Genomic DNA, 18506 nt, shown 5'->3' with positions numbered 1-18506 from the left:
GGGGACAAGCGAGGGGGTGATCGATGAATTTAATCACAAGTGAAAGAAAAGAGACGAATAACTGGAAAGATGATTTAGGTGGGCAAATGTATATGTGTTTGCCTCTAATGAAAACCTTGTCTGAGTTAACAGACCTAGAGAGCGTCTGTTTATTTCTGGGGCACTCTGAGGATTTCTATGTCATTATCATATGTTTCCCCTTAGGGACTAGTGCCGTCGGGGTACCTCACGTGGTGCACCGTAGGAATTATTACATTGTAATGCATACACTACTAAAGTCTGTTTGTAGCTTCCCTTCGGCCCCTAGTTTGACCACACACTTTTAGCTTCTTACTTTACCTCAATTTTTTTATTCCTTTCTTCCACCTTGCTGCCCAACCACTCTAACTCCACCTTTCAAAGTTTTAAGCACTGAATGACTGAAGGCGCCCAGTTCTTGGCTTTGTAGGATGCTACGCAACCGGAACCTCAGAAGTTCGAGCGAAGATGCAATGCATTGCTTCCCTAAAACAGTCCTCCTTGTATTTTACTTACATTTTTATCTATTTATTTATTTAATTATTAATTTGTTAAATTATTTTTCTTCTCTAACAACTGATCACCTCTTTCTGTATCTCCTATGACCTGTTATTTTTACTTCTTTCAAATGAACACCATAATATTCTTCGGAAGCCTGAATTCCAAGTCAGTGGCCCCTGTGGTGGGCTTGTTCTATATGAATAGGGTTCATCTTCTGAATAATAATAATAATAATAATAATAATAATAATAATAATAATAATAATAATAATAATAATAATAATAATAATAATACTAATTTTCATAAATCAAAACTCATTGAAAATTTCGGAAAATGCGGAAATTGAGTGAAGTTTGTAAGAGGTCTAAATGATGAGATTTTAGGCCTAATTACGGAATTATGATCTCAGAGCATTACAAAACATCTGGGCAAAATGGAGTGTTACAATTATTAGAATGAAAGAACACCGTCGACCTTCAGAACGGAAAATTTTAGAATATACGGAATATAATTATAGTGCCTCGGGTGGAAAGGCTGGTTGACTCCTAAAATCATGGAGTCTCTACTAAGCCTTGGGCGAGAAACTGCCGATTCCTGGCATGGAGGTGAGCGGCTTAGTGTGTTTGGGAATCGGGAGGACCAAGAATGTAAGGCTTGCAGCCTCACACTCTTTATTAAACGTATAAGCTATTTACTGCAAATAGCGTCTTAACGAATTGTACAGCCACAATAGCTTTTCGACTTCTCGATTTCTTCACACTTTGAATATCTTTCCGCTATAACCCTTCAATCCGAAATGAAGAAACAAATGACGAAATACGAGGTTTCTGTTGCAGAGATTCGAACTCTCGCCTGTGTGTCAGCGCGCACGCACGCACCTGTCTGTCTGTCTGTCTGTCTGTCACAATGCAAGCACGAACAAAACTGTCGTGGGAAGAAAAAAGAACTTCCAATTTAATTAAAAAATAATTAAACACAAATCGTGCTAAAAATAATGAAATTTCCTTCGATCTAAAAATCTTAGGGAATTAAAAAAAAAAATTCCAAAAATTCTAAAATTGGAAACCATTCGGAGAGGGGAATTTTTTTGCCCTTAACGAGAAGACCGGAAATCATTTTTCCATTTCCCCAGTGAAATTTCCTTAATTGCTTCCGTACCAGCGGCCGCCCAATTAGTCCCGAGGAGCGGCGGAATGAATGAGGGGAAAAGATTTCGAAAAACTCCGATCGGAAATTTGGAAAACGAGCTGATATGAGAAACTGATTAACCTCTTTGGTCTCGGCAATCGCATGAATGACCTGGGATTTATTGCTGTTGTTTTGGCTTTCTGCGAAGTAACTACTCGATGTTAATTGTGTCCTAAATGCCCGTAGGCATTACTGAAGGTTCTTTGCAGCGTCCCTTCCCTAGGGCTCTAGCTGCAACCCCTTTCATTCCTTTTACTCTGCCTCCGTTCGTATTCTCTTTTTTCCATCTTAATTTCCACCCTCTCCGACCAATCGTTTCAACATTATTTTCAGCGCTGAATAACTTCTCAAGGCCCAGCGGTTGGCCTTTGGACTAAATTTTATATTCCAACCTCAAATATGAGAAGAATGTCACGAAAGCTCTAAAATGATCCATTATTGGAAAATACCGTGAAATATTTTTGTCGTCCAAATCATATGATTCATTATTGCAAAAACCACCAACCAGTCTATTCGTGCAAATCATACGAAAGGCTTCGAAATTACTGACCTATATTTTTCCAGCCACTACGAATAAATTTCTCCTTCAATGAATAGATAAACTATTGAATAAATCGATGGCGGATAAATAATCAAAACATAAAAACTAAAGCGCGTAAACTACAAATGTTTATCACGTATTAGTGGAATGAAATGTGGCACTGAAAAAATACGCGCCCGGCATAGAACCAGATTTAAAATCGTGGTAATCTTTTGATCACAAATATTCACTGAGCTTTGAATGAGTAAAATATGAAACTGCATACATTTCTGGCACGCAGTTGATTAAATATAAAGATTAATTTCTCGCAATTGCAAATATTTATTGCTGTCAATGAGTAAAATATGACAATGGATAAATTTATGACACGCAAATTCTTTGACGTTTGTTTTCCAAAAACAGATACGAATAAAAATTAAATTTATGACATGCAAGTGTTTTGACTTTAGTTTTCCAAAAGCCACGGCAATAAAAATTAAATTTATGACATGCGCATCTTTTGACGCTTGTTCTCTCCCCCCCCCAAAAAAAAACACAGGAATAAACAGTAAATTTGTCCCATGGAATTTTTTTTCTACTTTAGTTCTCAAGAAAACCACAGGTTCTAGGACAATTGCCCCCATAGGACAATTGCCCACCCCCGGACAACTGACCCAACAGGACAACTGCCCTCTGGACAATTGCCCCTTCACACATAAGTTTAAAAAAAACAATTATAATAGTTCGCATTCACTTAGAAAATAGCTGCAGGCAGTTTCATCCGTAAATAAGCAATTCTCGAAGAAATTGTTACTAATTACATAATCAATAACTGTCTGGTCATAAAAAAATGTCAAGATAGTAAACAGAAGCAAACGGCTAGTCTGAATTCAGTCGTTTAGGAAATAGTCACAGGCACTTAACTCTATAACTAAACAATTCTTTAAAAGACATTACTAATTACATAATTACTGCTTAGTTAAACAAATGTTTAAAAAATTGTTAAGACAGTAAGTAGCAACAAACCATTGTCTAGTCAGAATTCAGTCTTGAACTGATCAGTGTATCCACATCCACACCTCTCTCAAATAAACAGAATAAATTGTATCACCCATCATGGAGTTCGTCAAAAGTGAACGTGGTAAAATGAAGCTTACCTATGATGGTTACATCTATTTGAAGCAGAAAGAATTGGCAAATAATGTTTAATCTTACGAATGTGAGAAACGTAGGCATAGCAACTATAAAGCCCAAGTTAAAGTTTGTGGAAATGAAGTAGTTGGCCAAGTAAATGATCACACCCATGCTTCAGGCATATGCCGCCAGGAAGTCTCATTTGTGCGGCAGGAAATAAAGAGGAATGCTATCAGCACCCAAGAGACCGCACAGCAAATCATTACCCAAACAATTCAGTTAATATGAAATGGTGCCTCAACTCGACTTCCACCTGGAAGACATATTCGACGTGCAATAAGGCGCTACAAGCAAGCTGTCTGTGCTTCACCTCATCCCATTCCGTCAAACCTACATGACATGGTCATTCCATTCCAGTACAAGATGACAGTTGATGGTGCAGATTTTCCTCTTTGTGATAGTGGATCGAGCGAGCGTATCCTTGTGTTTTCCACATCTACAAGCATCAGCCTACTGAAGAATTCAAAAAATTGGTTTGGTGATGGGACGCTTCAAGTTGTACCCGAGCTGTTTTATCAGCTGTACACTATTCATTGCTTTACTTCGGAAAGAGTTATTCCTTGTGTTTATGCTCTGCTACCTAACAAACAACGAGCAACTTATCAAGACATTCTCCAACAACTCCTCACTATCAATCCTATGCTCAGTCCAAAGACCTTCCTTATAACCAATGAACAAGCTGCTAGGAGTGCTATTGAAGAGGTCTTCCCCAACGTAACAATCAAGGGATGTTTCTGCCACTTATCACAAAGCATATACCGCAAGGTGCAATATGAGGGTCCCCAAAGTAAATATGAAACTGATGCTAATTCTGCTCTGCAAATTCGTATGATTCCAGCTTTGGCATACGTTCCGCCAGATAAAGTGATTGCAGCATTCGAGACACTGCAAGAGACTTCCCCCACCTGAAACTGATTCTGTCATAGACTACTTCGAAGATACATGTATTGGCAGAAAACGTCGACATACCAGGCGAGGTCCACGTTTCCCTGTTAGCATGTGGAATATTTATGATCGTGCAGTTGAAGATTTACCTCGTACTAACAACTCATTGGAAGGATGGCATAGCCATATGCAAGCTAGCGTTACTTCCTTCCATCCAAATATGTGGAAATTTCTTGAAGTGTTGAGGAGGGAGCAGGCACTAACCAGCGTCACCATCAATCAAATGCTTGCAGGCAGGACGTCCAGCACTGCCTACACGGAGACGTTATCTAGATTCTAGAGTCAGAATAGTAAACATCGTACAAGACTTCGAGAACCGCCATGTGTTGGACTTTTAGGGACAATTTACAATTTCAGTATATTGAAAAGTTGCTTTTCAATATTTTTACAACTAACAAATTTACAATTTTAAGTATATATTATTTTTTAACATTCATGTATTATTGAATAATTCTTCTTAAAGGATAAGTTTCAACAATCATGTTTTATTGAATAATTCTTCTCAAAGGATAACAAATAAAATTTTAGTTTTATTAATTTTAGTAGTATTAATCCCCCATAGTTTTTTTCTGATTATTTTTCTCAAGGGGGTGATTATCCAGGGGGCAGCTGTCCTGATACCAAACCACAAGATTAAAAAGTCAAGTTACGACACGCCAATCCTTTGACTTTTGTTCTTTAATAGATAAAACCCGAAAAAAATTAAAGCTATGACACGCAATTTTTTGTAAGTTACTCTTCAGCAAAAACACAGAAACAGCAAATTTATGACATGCAAAGTTTTTGAAACTATTCTTCAACAAAAACACACAAAAACAAAATTTATGACATGAGGACTGTTTGAACTTGTTTTTCAAAAAAACACAAGCAAATTTATGACATTAAAATTTTTCAAAGCTTGTTCTTCAAAAAAAAAAAACGAATAAAAAGTAAATTTATGACCTTCAAATCCTTCGAATTTTGTTACCCCCCAAAAAACACACTAATACAACGTAATATTAAGAAAAATTTTTCGACGTTCGTTCGCCAAAATAGCACGAATAAAAAGTAAAGTTCTGACTTGCAAATCTCTTTACTTTTGTTGAAAAAAACTTACGAAAAAATATATAACAATATTTCTGTCTGTCTCTTTAGAGTATGAGGATAAAATATTATTGCACGAAAAAATCAAGAAGAATATATTGCAGCTTACGAATGAGGGAAATAAGAAAAATAAGTATTTTTACAGAGATAAATGTATAAAATAATCCTGGAATATATAAATAAGCCATTTTACGATGATAATAATAATAATAATAATAATAATAATAATAATAATAATAATAAATAAATAAATAAACCTTGAGGATATACATAAGTTCATCTCAAGATTAATAATAATAATAATAATAATAATAATAATAATAATAATAATAATAATAATAATAATAATAATAAACTAACTCTGCACAACGCAGGAAGTATGAAAGAAAATGATTTAAAGTTCTCGTTTTATCGAACCAACAGACGCTCCGTAACAAACTACAGCATTTTCAAAATGGGAGCGAAAAAGTTTTCGAATTTCTATTTTCATTTCGAAACGCGAAGAGAATCAGCGCAGGACCACCTGTCAAATCTGACCCGGAGAATGGAAATATGAATTACGTATGGACAGTATTTTTTTTCTTTATAAAAATGAAAAAAATATAACTGTGAATATACTGAGAGATAATTTTTTTTTTCGAAATGCCAGACCGATGTCGAAATGATTGGGAATCTATGCAGGCAGGCAGTTTGACGAGTGAATAAATATTCTTTTTCATATGCTTTTTTTTTTATTTAGAGGAGATGAGGATGTATATATATATATATATATATATATATATATATATATATAATTTATATAATGTATATGTTTATATATATATATATATATATATATATATATATATATATATATATATATATATATATATATATATATATATATATATATATATATATATATATATATATATATATATATATATTTATATATATATATTATATGCATCGAGATTCAAGAGCTAAAAAATTTCTAATTGTTTCTCCCCTACAACTATTCAGCAAACAATATTAGGCATTACCTAGGCAAATAACTCACTAAGTTTTTCAAGAAATACTCTACTCCACGAAGCCAATCGCATGTTAAAAATAGGAATTTTCCGATAGTCTAGAATCGGGCCATTTTATCTATGAAGAAAGGAATTTTCCTAATTCATCGGCGCCATTAAAATTTCACGGCACATTTGCTTGAGAGAGAGAGAGAGAGAGAGAGAGAGAGAGAGAGAGAGAGAGAGAGAGAGAGAGAGAGAGAGATTTGGAAAAGACGTGAGTCGTTGCGTGTATTGGCGAGATATCAGTAAGCCTTCTCCCCGATAATTCGGTAATTATTTCTGAATGGATAACGGACGATATTACTGTCCGGCAATTGCTTTTTCCACAAATGAAGGTAATTTGTTGCAGTATGGACGAGAGAGAGAGAGAGAGAGAGAGAGAGAGAGAGAGAGAGAGAGAGAGAGAGAGATTCAGGGTCTTGGTTTGGAAACATTTCAACACCTAGAATTGATTGAATTGAATTGAATGTAGAATTTAGGCCAAAGGCCAAGCACTGGGACCTATGAGGTCACTCAGCGCTGAAATGGAAACTGACAGTAAATAGTCTGAGACCTCTAATAGGAGGAAAACCTCAAAGCAGTTGCACTATGAATTAATTGTTAGGAGAGGGTGGAACGTAAGATGAAGGAAAGAGAATATGAACGGAGGTACAGTAAAAGGAAAGAAAGGGGTTGCAGCTACGGGCCGAAGGCACTCTGCAAAGGACCCTAAGTAATGCCTACAATGAACACCTGGAGAGAGAGAGAGAGAGAGAGAGAGAGAGAGAGAGAGAGAGAGAGAGAGAGAGAGAGAGAGAGAGAGAGAGAGAGAGAGAGAGCGAGAGCACAACGCCTGGAAACTCTCCGAAACAAAATAAAAATAAAAAAAGTAATTACAATCTTATCAAATCTGCGATATTAATAACGAATTGAATTCGCATTACTGTAATGGCCGTCGTTATTCTTAATGGGACGGGCCAAATCAGCGCTGCCCCGAATCTAAAATACATTTTTACAGCTTCGAAAGAGGTCGTTACATATGATAATTGGGCTCAAGTACTCGTTGTAATTACATCCAGTGATCACGGATTGAGTGATTCTGGAGTGGGCCACCTGATCTAATTAATACAAAGTATGTTCGTTTCTCTTCTCTCTCTCTCTCTCTCTCTCTCTCTCTCTCTCTCTCTCTCTCTCTCATATATATATATATATATATATATATATATATATATATATATATATATATATATAAGTATATATAGATAGATATTTGAACATCTCTATGCTAAATGGACCACCTGATCCAGATCTCAGGACGCATGTATTTCTCTCTCTCTCTCTACAAATAGATATATATAGAGAGAGATATTTATACATCTCTATGCAAAGTGAATCACCTAATCCATATCTTAGGGCGTATGTACGTCTCTCTCTCTCTCTCTCTCTCTCTCTCTCTCTCTCTCTCTCTCTCTCTCTCTCTCTCTCTCTCTCTCTCTCTCCACAGACAGACAGACATACAGAAAGATATTCAGAAAGATATTAGAACATCTCCATGCAGACAAAGCAGAGCGCTATGACCCACACCACACCCGGGTGCATTCCCCCAAAAATGGGGGCGCCCTACCGTGTCCCACATCCTAGATGGACAGCCCATGTTAGGGGTGGTATCGAAGACTTAGCAGGAGTAAAGGACGTTGTAGGGGCAGGAGGAGGAGGAGGAGATGGAGGAGGAGGAGGAGGAGGAGGAGGGGGGAGGAGGAGGAATTGGTCGTGGTAGTAGCAGTAGCAGCAGCAGCGGCCGCAGGAAGGGAGTATTGTGGGTGGTGGAGGGGTGGAGTAGCGGGACAGTGGAGGAGGAACGGGAGGGCCAAGAGTTTGAAGCTAAGGGCCCTCTCGGCCCTTCAGTGTGGCGGTGGCCCTGACAGTGTGTACTACTCCCTCCGCTTTTCGCGGATTCGTCCGTACGCCCTCTGTCTCCTGCTGGTGCGTGTTTGTGTGTGTCTGTATGAGCCCCTTCCTGACGGAGGAGGAGGGGCAGTGATTTGATGGAGAATCACTTATACAACTGTCGCTTGGTGTCCCGACGAGTTGCACAAAAAAAGCGCTCGATTTTTCGAATATACGAAAAGGCTTCTATCTGTCTTTCCAAATTGTCGGGAATTGTGTAATTGGTTCGGATGTGATTCGTTTCGTTCAGAACGTTTCGAACTTTTCGGGAATAAATGAATAATGATGATCTAATTAATAAACAATTCATAACATTATTTAAATTGTGGTTTGGTTGACAAACGTCAAAAGACCGCTTTCATTAAACAGAAATAAAACGCATTTGGAAAAAAACTCTTCAGGAAAACATTTTGTACCAGAGATCTGTTTCACAACCAATGATCGGTTGAATAGTGAATTGCTTGATGAATAGTCAAACGACCGTGACAGGTTGAACGAAAATATATCAATTTTGAAAATACATGAAACTATTTCACAAATGGACTTATCGATATGACATACATAAGAAATGATATCAATATAATTGTCAATATCAATATAGAGAACAAAGACAACTTTAGTGAAAAAAAGAAATTAGCATTATTCTAACTACTAATCACCATATTATTGAATTATGAAAATATACTAAACCATTCATTTTCATAGACTGCTTTGCTGACGCCGCAAATGATCTAAAATCAGGGGTGACTTCCATATACTGAATTGTGGTGATCCCATTTAATGAAAATTATAATAAGTGGTTAACGTTTATTATATATATATATATATATATATATATATATATATATATATATATATATATATATATATATATATAATTACATTATTATGCATATGATTGCCTTAAATAATTACTGAGTGCAACCTAAATACTTTATAGAAACTCTCAATTTAAAGTGAAGTCAGTGTGACTACAATTTTAGACAAAAATTTCATTAAAAAGTTAGTAAGCTGCAAGAATTTAGATTTGAATAATTGCATCATTAGTATACTGAATAAATTAAAAATGAACAGAATTATACAGAACTTCAAACAGAACACAGAAGTCTTACCATGAAGTTAGGGAGGAAAATTTAAAACTAATGAAAATTTACGAGAATTATCTTACCGAAAATACATGAGACTTATCTAATAGGATGTGTGACAGTAAGTTTTAATCTGATCTCTCTCTCTCTCTCTCAAACAGAAAGTTCTCCCGATTTACAAACGAGAATGAATGCGTTTTGAGCTTACGATGCACACACTGAATGGTGTAATATACATGTGTATGCATATGTATATACATATATATATGTATAAATATATACACATATATAAATATATATGTACATATATATATATATATATATATATATATATATATATATATATATATAATATATATATATATATATATATATATATATATATATATAAATATATATATATATATATATATATATATATATATATATATATATATATATATATATATATATATATATATATATATATATATATATATTATAAGCCCATTAAAAATTTTGCACTTTCCCAAACAAAATGCTCGGGAAAAAAGGAAAATATTCAGTGATACATTCGCATTTACATAAACTTCAAAGAACCTAGCCGTCTCATACAACCATACAGAAAGCTCACCAGTAGCGCGTCGATCACCCCTTACACACTTTGCGCCTATGACCATTTTATATATATATATATATATATATATATATATATATATATATATATATATATATATATATATATATATATATATGTGTGTGTGTGTGTGTGTGTGTGTGTGTGTGTGTATATATATACACACATTTGCATACACATGCATATACATATATATATATATATACATACATGCATACATACGTACATACATACATACATACATACATACATAGATGGATACATAGATATGCGCGTGTGTATAAATAATTTTCACACAGTTAACACTCACATAGCAGCGACCAAATATACAAATATATAAACGCATGTGTAACAATATACGAAACTGAATAAATCACGTATATGTATATATTTTTAATATATATATATATATATATATATATATATATATATATATATATATATATATATATATATATATATATATATATATATATATAATATTATACATAAATGAAAATAAGAAATAGGCTGGAGTTATTTATTTGGCGGATCGCTGGACTTTGGCATGTTTACAGCACAATAGACTAGAATCGTTTTTGGCCATTAAGGACCGAGAGAGAGAGAGAGAGAGAGAGAGAGAGAGAGAGAGAGAGAGAGAGAGAGAGAGAGAGAGAATGGTGGGGTGGGTGGGTTATATAAATGTTGTAGGAATATTCACTACACATAAGAATATAAAAATACACAAATCACAGAGAGAGAGAGAGAGAGAGAGAGAGAGAGAGAGAGAGAGAGAGAGAGAGAGAGAGAGAGAGAATGAGGTGGTGGGGATCGAAATCTTGAACAATATCCACTACCACATAAGGATTTAAGACTAAACAAAACACACACACACACACACACGCGCACAAAGAGAGAGAGAGAGAGAGAGAGAGAGAGAGAGAGAGAGAGAGAGAGAGAGAGAGAGAGAGAGATTATCATCTTCTTTGTTGACTCCGCTTCCGGTAATTCGATATTGCATAAGCCCATCCTCCCAATTTTCTTAGAAGCTTACCCTCGCCAGCCTTCTTATTGGATCAGCTAAAGACAATAAAACTGAATCTCTATCTCTCTCTCTCTCTCTCTTTGAAACTGCCTCCAGACATGGGCGCGATATGTATGTATGTATGTATGTATGTATGTATGTATGTATGTATGTATGTATGTATGTATGTATGTATGTATGTATTATATATATATAATATTGTATGCAGAGAAAAATTTTTCCGTTCTCTTTGCTCAGAAATTAATGATATTTTCTTTATAACTGTTAGCAATATATATACTGTAAATATTTCTATCTCTCTCTTTCTCTCGCTCTTTATTGTTACATACAGTAATATATATATATATATATATATATATATATATATATATATATATATATATATATATATATATATATACATATATATCATATTAGTTGACAGTGCATTCAAAAACTGGATGAAAAAAAGTGGGTACAGTTTTGAAAAAAATGAGAAATGCGTGAAATTTCAAAATAAAAGATGAAAAAAAAAAAAATACGAGAAAGCAGTTCTTGGTTCGATGGAGTGGGTAATTTGAAGATTAATTGACAGTGAATGGTGGAAGAAAGGGAAAGATGGTGAAAGTGTGACCAGGTTGTGTAATGTATGTCTGGACAAGGGGAAGGTTCTGAAGAAATAAGTGAGAAGAATAATTGTTTCTTTGTACAAAGAGACTGTAAGACATTTATAGGTGTAACATTACTCAACACACCAAAGGTTCATGGTAGATGGAAAAAGCAAGATTCACTAACAGAGGAAAAAGAGTGAGTGTCTGAAGATAACATGTTTATCAAACAATTATATAAGGTACAAAGTAAAGGGAAAATATTGCACATGGCGCTTATAACCTTAAGAAAGTTTACAAAAGAACTGATAGAGAGCAACAGGGAAGGTACAGAAGTTGTATGGTACAGTCAGTGGCAAAGAATGATGAAAATGTTTTTATGATGGAAGTGAAGTAATCTTTTGTATATGTACGCAGGAGAGTGACTGGTTTGGTGCAAAAAGTGGTCTAAGAGAGGGGAGTGTTATGTCTCCATAGCTGATAAGAAAGACCAGGTTAAGGAGAGTGCATGCAGGTATGAAGGTGTGGCAGGAGTAACAGAAAGGTAGGGCGTCAGTATCCAGAGAGTGAGAGGGGAGCCTTCCCTAAACGGGCTGAATGTGAAACTAAGCATTGTACTGTCTTCTGTCAAGAGTAAGGTCTTGTCATGACAGACAGTTTGGTAATGAAAACCCAAACACAAACACGAGCGTGAAATTGATTTCTGTGATGCATACGCTCATGTGTTCATTATTTCCATCATATTCACGGTGAAGGGATAATTCGAATGAAATGGTGCCAACTGACTCGCTGATGAGCCGGGAATTTGGATAAAATTCGTTGGTATGTCAGGCGGGAGCCTGTCTGTCCGGGAAAAACCTCAGGTACAGAAGTACTTAGGTTTCAACTTCCTTTATGACCTTGGTAGGTCAATTGGTATCGCCCTGGCCTGTCCCTCGGGAGACCGGGGATCGTTCTCGATTTGAGTCAGAAATTTATATACATATACAAACACACACACACCAACATTTTTATATATATATATATATATATATATATATATATATATATATATATATATATATATATATATATATATATATATATATATATATATATAATCACAAGAATTCGTTCAACTAAACTGTCATTGCACGAAAACATTCGCTCCATAAACATAAAGTTTACAAAATACCTTCAAAATCAAAGTTTAATGACATCCTTAACCCGCCTTAAGATGAAGAGTCCAAATAATAAATAAAGTGATCAACCATTTTGTGAATTTAATTTAAAAAAAATAAATGCAATTATTGTCATTCAAACGCTTAGGTTAACTTGGGAGTAAGTTAAACATGGCGCGCGGTTACCGTAGAGATTTACAAGCTCCGGAAATTGTATAAATAATAATAATATTGAAATCACTGCTTTAATTATAATTATCGTAATTCATTAGCATTATTAATAAAATAATCAGAGTTATAACAATTATTTCCAAATTTTATCGATGAAAATTATACTAGAAAAATTTTTGAAGAAAATATAATAACATGAATAGTAAAGTGTAACTGTTATCATCAATATTCACTGAAAAATTATCGATGCAATGGGAATAGCTACAAAAATTAATACCGTATAACCCATGAAAGTAATACTGGAAAAAATTACACTATCATCACTATTCAACAACTACTATTACTATTATATAAAAAAAACTATCATTCAACTCGTACTCTCCACACCACAACCGCCTAGACTATTCACTCAGACGGCGCATCTCTCTTTACAATGACCATCCAAGCCACAAACGTTGCTTAGAAATCCAATATGTGGAAAATGTCTCTCGGGGGAGAGAGAGAGAGAGAGAGAGAGAGAGAGAGAGAGAGAGAGAGAGAGAGAGAGAGAGAGAGAGAGAGAGAATAAACGTATATCTGACTGCCAAGGAGTTATGGCGATACTAAAAAGGCGTGTATTCTGTACGTAGGATGCTTTTCTGTGTGTCTGCAGGGACTGGGGATATTATCTTACTTTATTTCCCTTTGTGTAATACACAGGCATACGTACTTGAACACACAGACATACATACGCATATACACACAAACACACACATATACGAGTATATTTATATATATTATACACACACACACACATATATATATATATATAATTGTCAGAAATTAAATGTAAGACAAAGATGTTTGAAAACAAAATTTCATATTACACGCCAATTACTTTCTTCAAAAAGAGATCAAGATCAATAGGACGAAGAGCCAAATGCCCATTAGTAGCCCAGACCCAAAGAAAACAACCCATATTCCCTACGGATTACGAAAAGGATTACAAAGGTTACAAAACTTTCAGAAAAAAACGGAAACAAGGAAAGAATAACAAAGGTAGGCAGAAAACGGGAAGATAGTCGACATTATAATTAAAAGTTTATAAATTTCTCTCTCTTTCTCTCTCTCTGTCTGTCTATCTATTTGTCTCTCTATATCGGCTTCCCATCTATAGTCATCTCTTGTTTCGTCTTCTATGGGCTGAATTCTTATCTTTAGACTCCCTTGATTTCTAATCTCTCTAGTCTTTTATCTCTCTCTCGGGATCACGAGGAATACCTGTGTATGTATGTGTTTGGATGTTCAGTTTCTTTGCTGTCTCGCGAAATCCAGACATTTAATCTCCCTCCCCAACACTTTCCATGTGTAATCTTCTGTAATCTCTTGTATCCCCAGTTATCAGTTGATTCTCTCTCTCTCTCTCTCTCTCTCTCTCTCTCTCTCTCTCTCTCTCTCTCTCTCTCTCGGCAAAAATATAATTCCGTTGTATCTGATTTTCTGGGAGTTCTAAGAAAAGGGAAACGCCGTTCCCAAAATGTGGGTTTTTTATAGCCTGGGAAATGTGAGGGACGACTTCCTTGCCTTTTTTCAAAATGTACGCACACGTGCGCGCGCACAGGCGAGGTGGTAGAGAGAGAGAGAGAGAGAGAGAGAGAGAGAGCTCACAATGTATGCTTCTTTGTATGTGAATTGTTGAAAGTAAAAGAGAGAGAGAGAGAGAGAGAGAGAGAGAGAGAGAGAGAGAGAGAGAGAGAGAGAGAGAGAGAGAGAGAGAGAGAGAGGTAACTCACAATGTATATTCCCTTGTATGTGAGTTACAGACAGGAAAGGAAAAGAAGAGAGAGAGAGAGAGAGAGAGAGAGAGAGAGAGAGAGAGAGAGAGAGAGAGAGAGAGAAACCTCCGTCAACCCACAAAATCTGCCCAAAAGAAATTCTTCGAAAACTGGCTAACTTTTCCTCTAGGAAAAGGCGAAGGAAAAAAAAAGGGGGGGATTTTTATTTTTAGCACTAGATAAAGACAAAATCCTCAATACGTGATCTTTTGGGAAACACGGCTTTTCAGTGTTGTTCATTTCACAAAAACGGACTTTTAAATGGAAACAGGTATTTCAAATATATTTTAATTTTATTTGTCAATACATACTGGGGAGGAATTAATTTATATTTCTATTTTTTATTATTCACTAAGATGTAATCTCATTTTAAAATCGTCAACCAGTTACAAAGATAGAACACTTGAACGCGTAATTCACTCCTTAAGGCTGACACCCCTATTTGACACTTTATCAACAAATTAATATTAATTTAACAGCTAATTACTCCTCATTAACTTGGTTTGTAACTATATCATATGAATTGTTATCTGGTATTGTCAAACTAATAATTAACACCTAGCTTATATGGTGCTGTTATTTAAACCGTGTAGGATTACCCAGCATACGTATATTTTGGTAAGAAAGTTCATTCTGCACATATAAAGATTATTTTCAAATAAAATTAACTTATCATTCACACTGTTCACGTTAGCATACAGTATGTGTATGTGTATGTGTGTATGTGTATGTATATTATATATATATATATTATATATATAATCTGTGAAATTTACATCGAATTAATTAATATTATGTAAAAACTGCAGATTCAGAAAAATAATATAATTATTACTGCTGTATTGTTATTGATATGTGAAAATGTGAATAAGGAAAAAGTTTAATAGCCCAATAATTAGCAAAGCGATCTTCTACAACTGAAAACACAAATATGTGAATACATAATACAGTCAGCAGAGAGGAATGACAAAGGTAAGAATAAATAAAGATGTACAGTAAAATAGTTACAAAAATTTCAACATTATCATGATTAAAACTGAGTTACTTTCAAGAGATACGGATTGCAAAGTCAGCATAAGGCATATGAAAATAAAACTGTAATTGAGAAAATAAAAAAAAACGTTTTATATGATTCGAAATACGGAAGAATGTATGATTAGTGTACTCAACAAGTGTATAATATGAAATATTCATCCAACCGATTAGCCCTTTAAGTTTATAAAGTTGGGAAGAGAAGAAACAACCATTTACATTTTTTTGCGCGCCATAAAAGTAAGTCGACAGAACAATCAATTAAATTTTCCGTTGTTTTTGTTGAGAGCAGATTTCATCAGCTGTTTCTGCTTCTCCTTGCCTTCTTTTTTCATTTTTTTTTATGGATTATTCGTTTTCTTAACGACCGCAGTTGTTTCTTGAAAATGTAAGACAATCATTAATTTTTGTATGGTTTTTCTTGACTAGATTTCATCAGCTATTGCGATTCCTCCTTACTTACTCTTTTTTTTTTCTGGATTATTCGTTGTGTTTACGACCGTTGTTGTTTCTTGAAAATTTAAAGCACTAATTAATTTTTATCAAATTTTTCTTGACTAGATTTCATCAGCTATTGCGTCTTCTCCTTACTTGCTCTTTTTTTTATATTTTTCTTTATCAGAGTAGTTTGTTGAAAATGCAAAGTGCGTTTAGATATAAATATCGGGATGCAATTTACGATTACTTTCACTTCAGTTTCTTTGTTGCAAGAATAACAAATAAAATACAAAAGATAATAAAGCATAAATATCGAATGCCTGTATAACGCTATGTGAATTGTTGATGTTTCCCTCTCAAAATATTACGCTGAGACAACGAGTAAAAGCTTTCTTGTTCTGAACATGAAATGACAAAACTACATTAACGCAAGCTATGCATATTCTTGTTATTTATATCTCTAACCTACATCGGTATCGAACCCAGGACTCTGATAAGCGACCCTCCCTCCAAAATGCAAACTTAAGATAATGCCGTATGTCTTTTGTTCTTATTTCTTATCTTTATTCGTCTCTCTCTCTCTCTCTCTCTCTCTCTCTCTCTCTCTCTCTCTCTCTCTTCTCTTATTTACGTATATTGAGAGAAATGAAGGATACATGAACAAAACAAAAAAAGTTTAAGATACTGCCGTATGATTTTTGTTCTTAATTTTCATTTCTATAGTCTCTCTCTCTCTCTCTCTCTCTCTCTCTCTCTCTCTCTCTCTCTACGTATATTGAGAGAAATGAAAGACATTAATGAACAAAAAAAAAAAAGAGACAGTTTAAGATAATGCCGTGGGAATTTTTTTTAAAATTTTTTTATAGACTCTCTCTCTCTCTCTTACTTACTTATGAGAGAAATGAAAGACATTAACAAAAGAAAAGACAGTTAAATATAATACCGTATGATTATTGTCCTCACTTTTTATTTGTATATAGTTTCTCTCTCTCTCTCTCTCATTTATGTATACTGAGAGAAAAACTAAAATACGACAATACGACACAAAAAATAAATTACGTCATTCTACGACAACTTCCTCTATTTTCGTTCCACCTCCACGGATATATTGAAAGAAACAAAAAAGACAAAACAAAATAAAAATAAAAATCCGTCGAAAAGAGGCAACGCTGAAGAGAAGTCTCGGTTCCTCAAAGTTCACGTCTTCGCTCAGCCTTTGTCTCCCTCAGGTCAAAAAAAAAGAAAAAATAAAAAGAAAAAAATCATCTACGTCCCTTTTGGCTAGAAGGAAAAGTCAATCATGTCTTCTGGAATTTCTTTGACGGGTGTAGAGGCTGGGGGTATTTCTCTCTCTCTCTCTCTCTCTCTTAGAATCTCTTGTTTATTTTGAATATTTTTTCAGTTTATGTTTCACAGTTTACTGTATTCAGAGGAACCTTTTTTTTATACAGTCGGCGCCTCTCTCTCTCTCTCTCTCTCTCTCTCTCTCTCTCTCTCTCTCTCTCTCTCTCTCTCTCTCTCTCTCTCTCTCTCTCTCTTATTTATTTTGGTACATTTTTCAGTTTATGTTGCACTGTATACTACTGCGTTCATACGAAATGTTTGATAAAGTCAGCCTCTCTCTCTCTCTCTCTCTCTCTCTCTCTCTCTCTCTCTCTCAGAGATCTCTTCGAATCTCTGATTTATTTTGACTAAATTGTTGAAGTTCACGTTTCACAGTTTACTGTATTCAACCAAAAGACGGTTCAGGGATTATTTCTTTCGTTCTTCTGCTAAGCTTTCGAATTCAATGCTCTCTTCCGTTTTCCCCCCATTCTTATTATTTCAGTCTTGAATCTTCTTATTTCGTCTCTCCTTCTGGGCTAGATAAGAGCATTGGGTTGCTCATCCTACTTTAATACATGAGATTTTCGACTTTTCTTTTTTATTATTTTTTGTCTTGAAAAATATTTGTACTGTGCCGATATAGGCTTTCCATTTTGTGCAGGAATATTTTAAAAATGAATAAAAAAACTGTGCTTATTTCATTCAAAAGATCTGCGAGTTCCTAGATAATAATAATAATAATACTAAAGTGGATATGCCTAGGATAATTGTTTACCAAGCTTATGAATAATTATGCTTGATAAGAGCAATATTAAGAATCAAATCA

At 34.6% G+C, this 18506-nt stretch overlaps 1 protein-coding gene across 1 annotated transcript in view; it reads left to right on the top strand.

Annotated features, from left to right (window-relative positions):
* Window positions 1-8347: 8347 nt before the first annotated feature.
* Window positions 8348-18506, top strand: part of LOC136829872 (uncharacterized) — an 87808-nt gene continuing 77649 nt past the window's right edge. The window contains exon 1 of the mRNA XM_067088930.1: window positions 8348-8463. The gene's annotated coding sequence lies outside the window, so the exon portion shown is untranslated. The remainder of the gene's footprint in view (window positions 8464-18506) is intronic.

Source organism: Macrobrachium rosenbergii, chromosome 45 (assembly GCF_040412425.1).
Source record: "Macrobrachium rosenbergii isolate ZJJX-2024 chromosome 45, ASM4041242v1, whole genome shotgun sequence".
NCBI classification, from domain to species: Eukaryota; Metazoa; Arthropoda; class Malacostraca; order Decapoda; family Palaemonidae; genus Macrobrachium; species Macrobrachium rosenbergii.
Note: the sequence above shows the minus strand (reverse complement) of the source record. Positions and strands in the feature narration are given on the sequence as shown.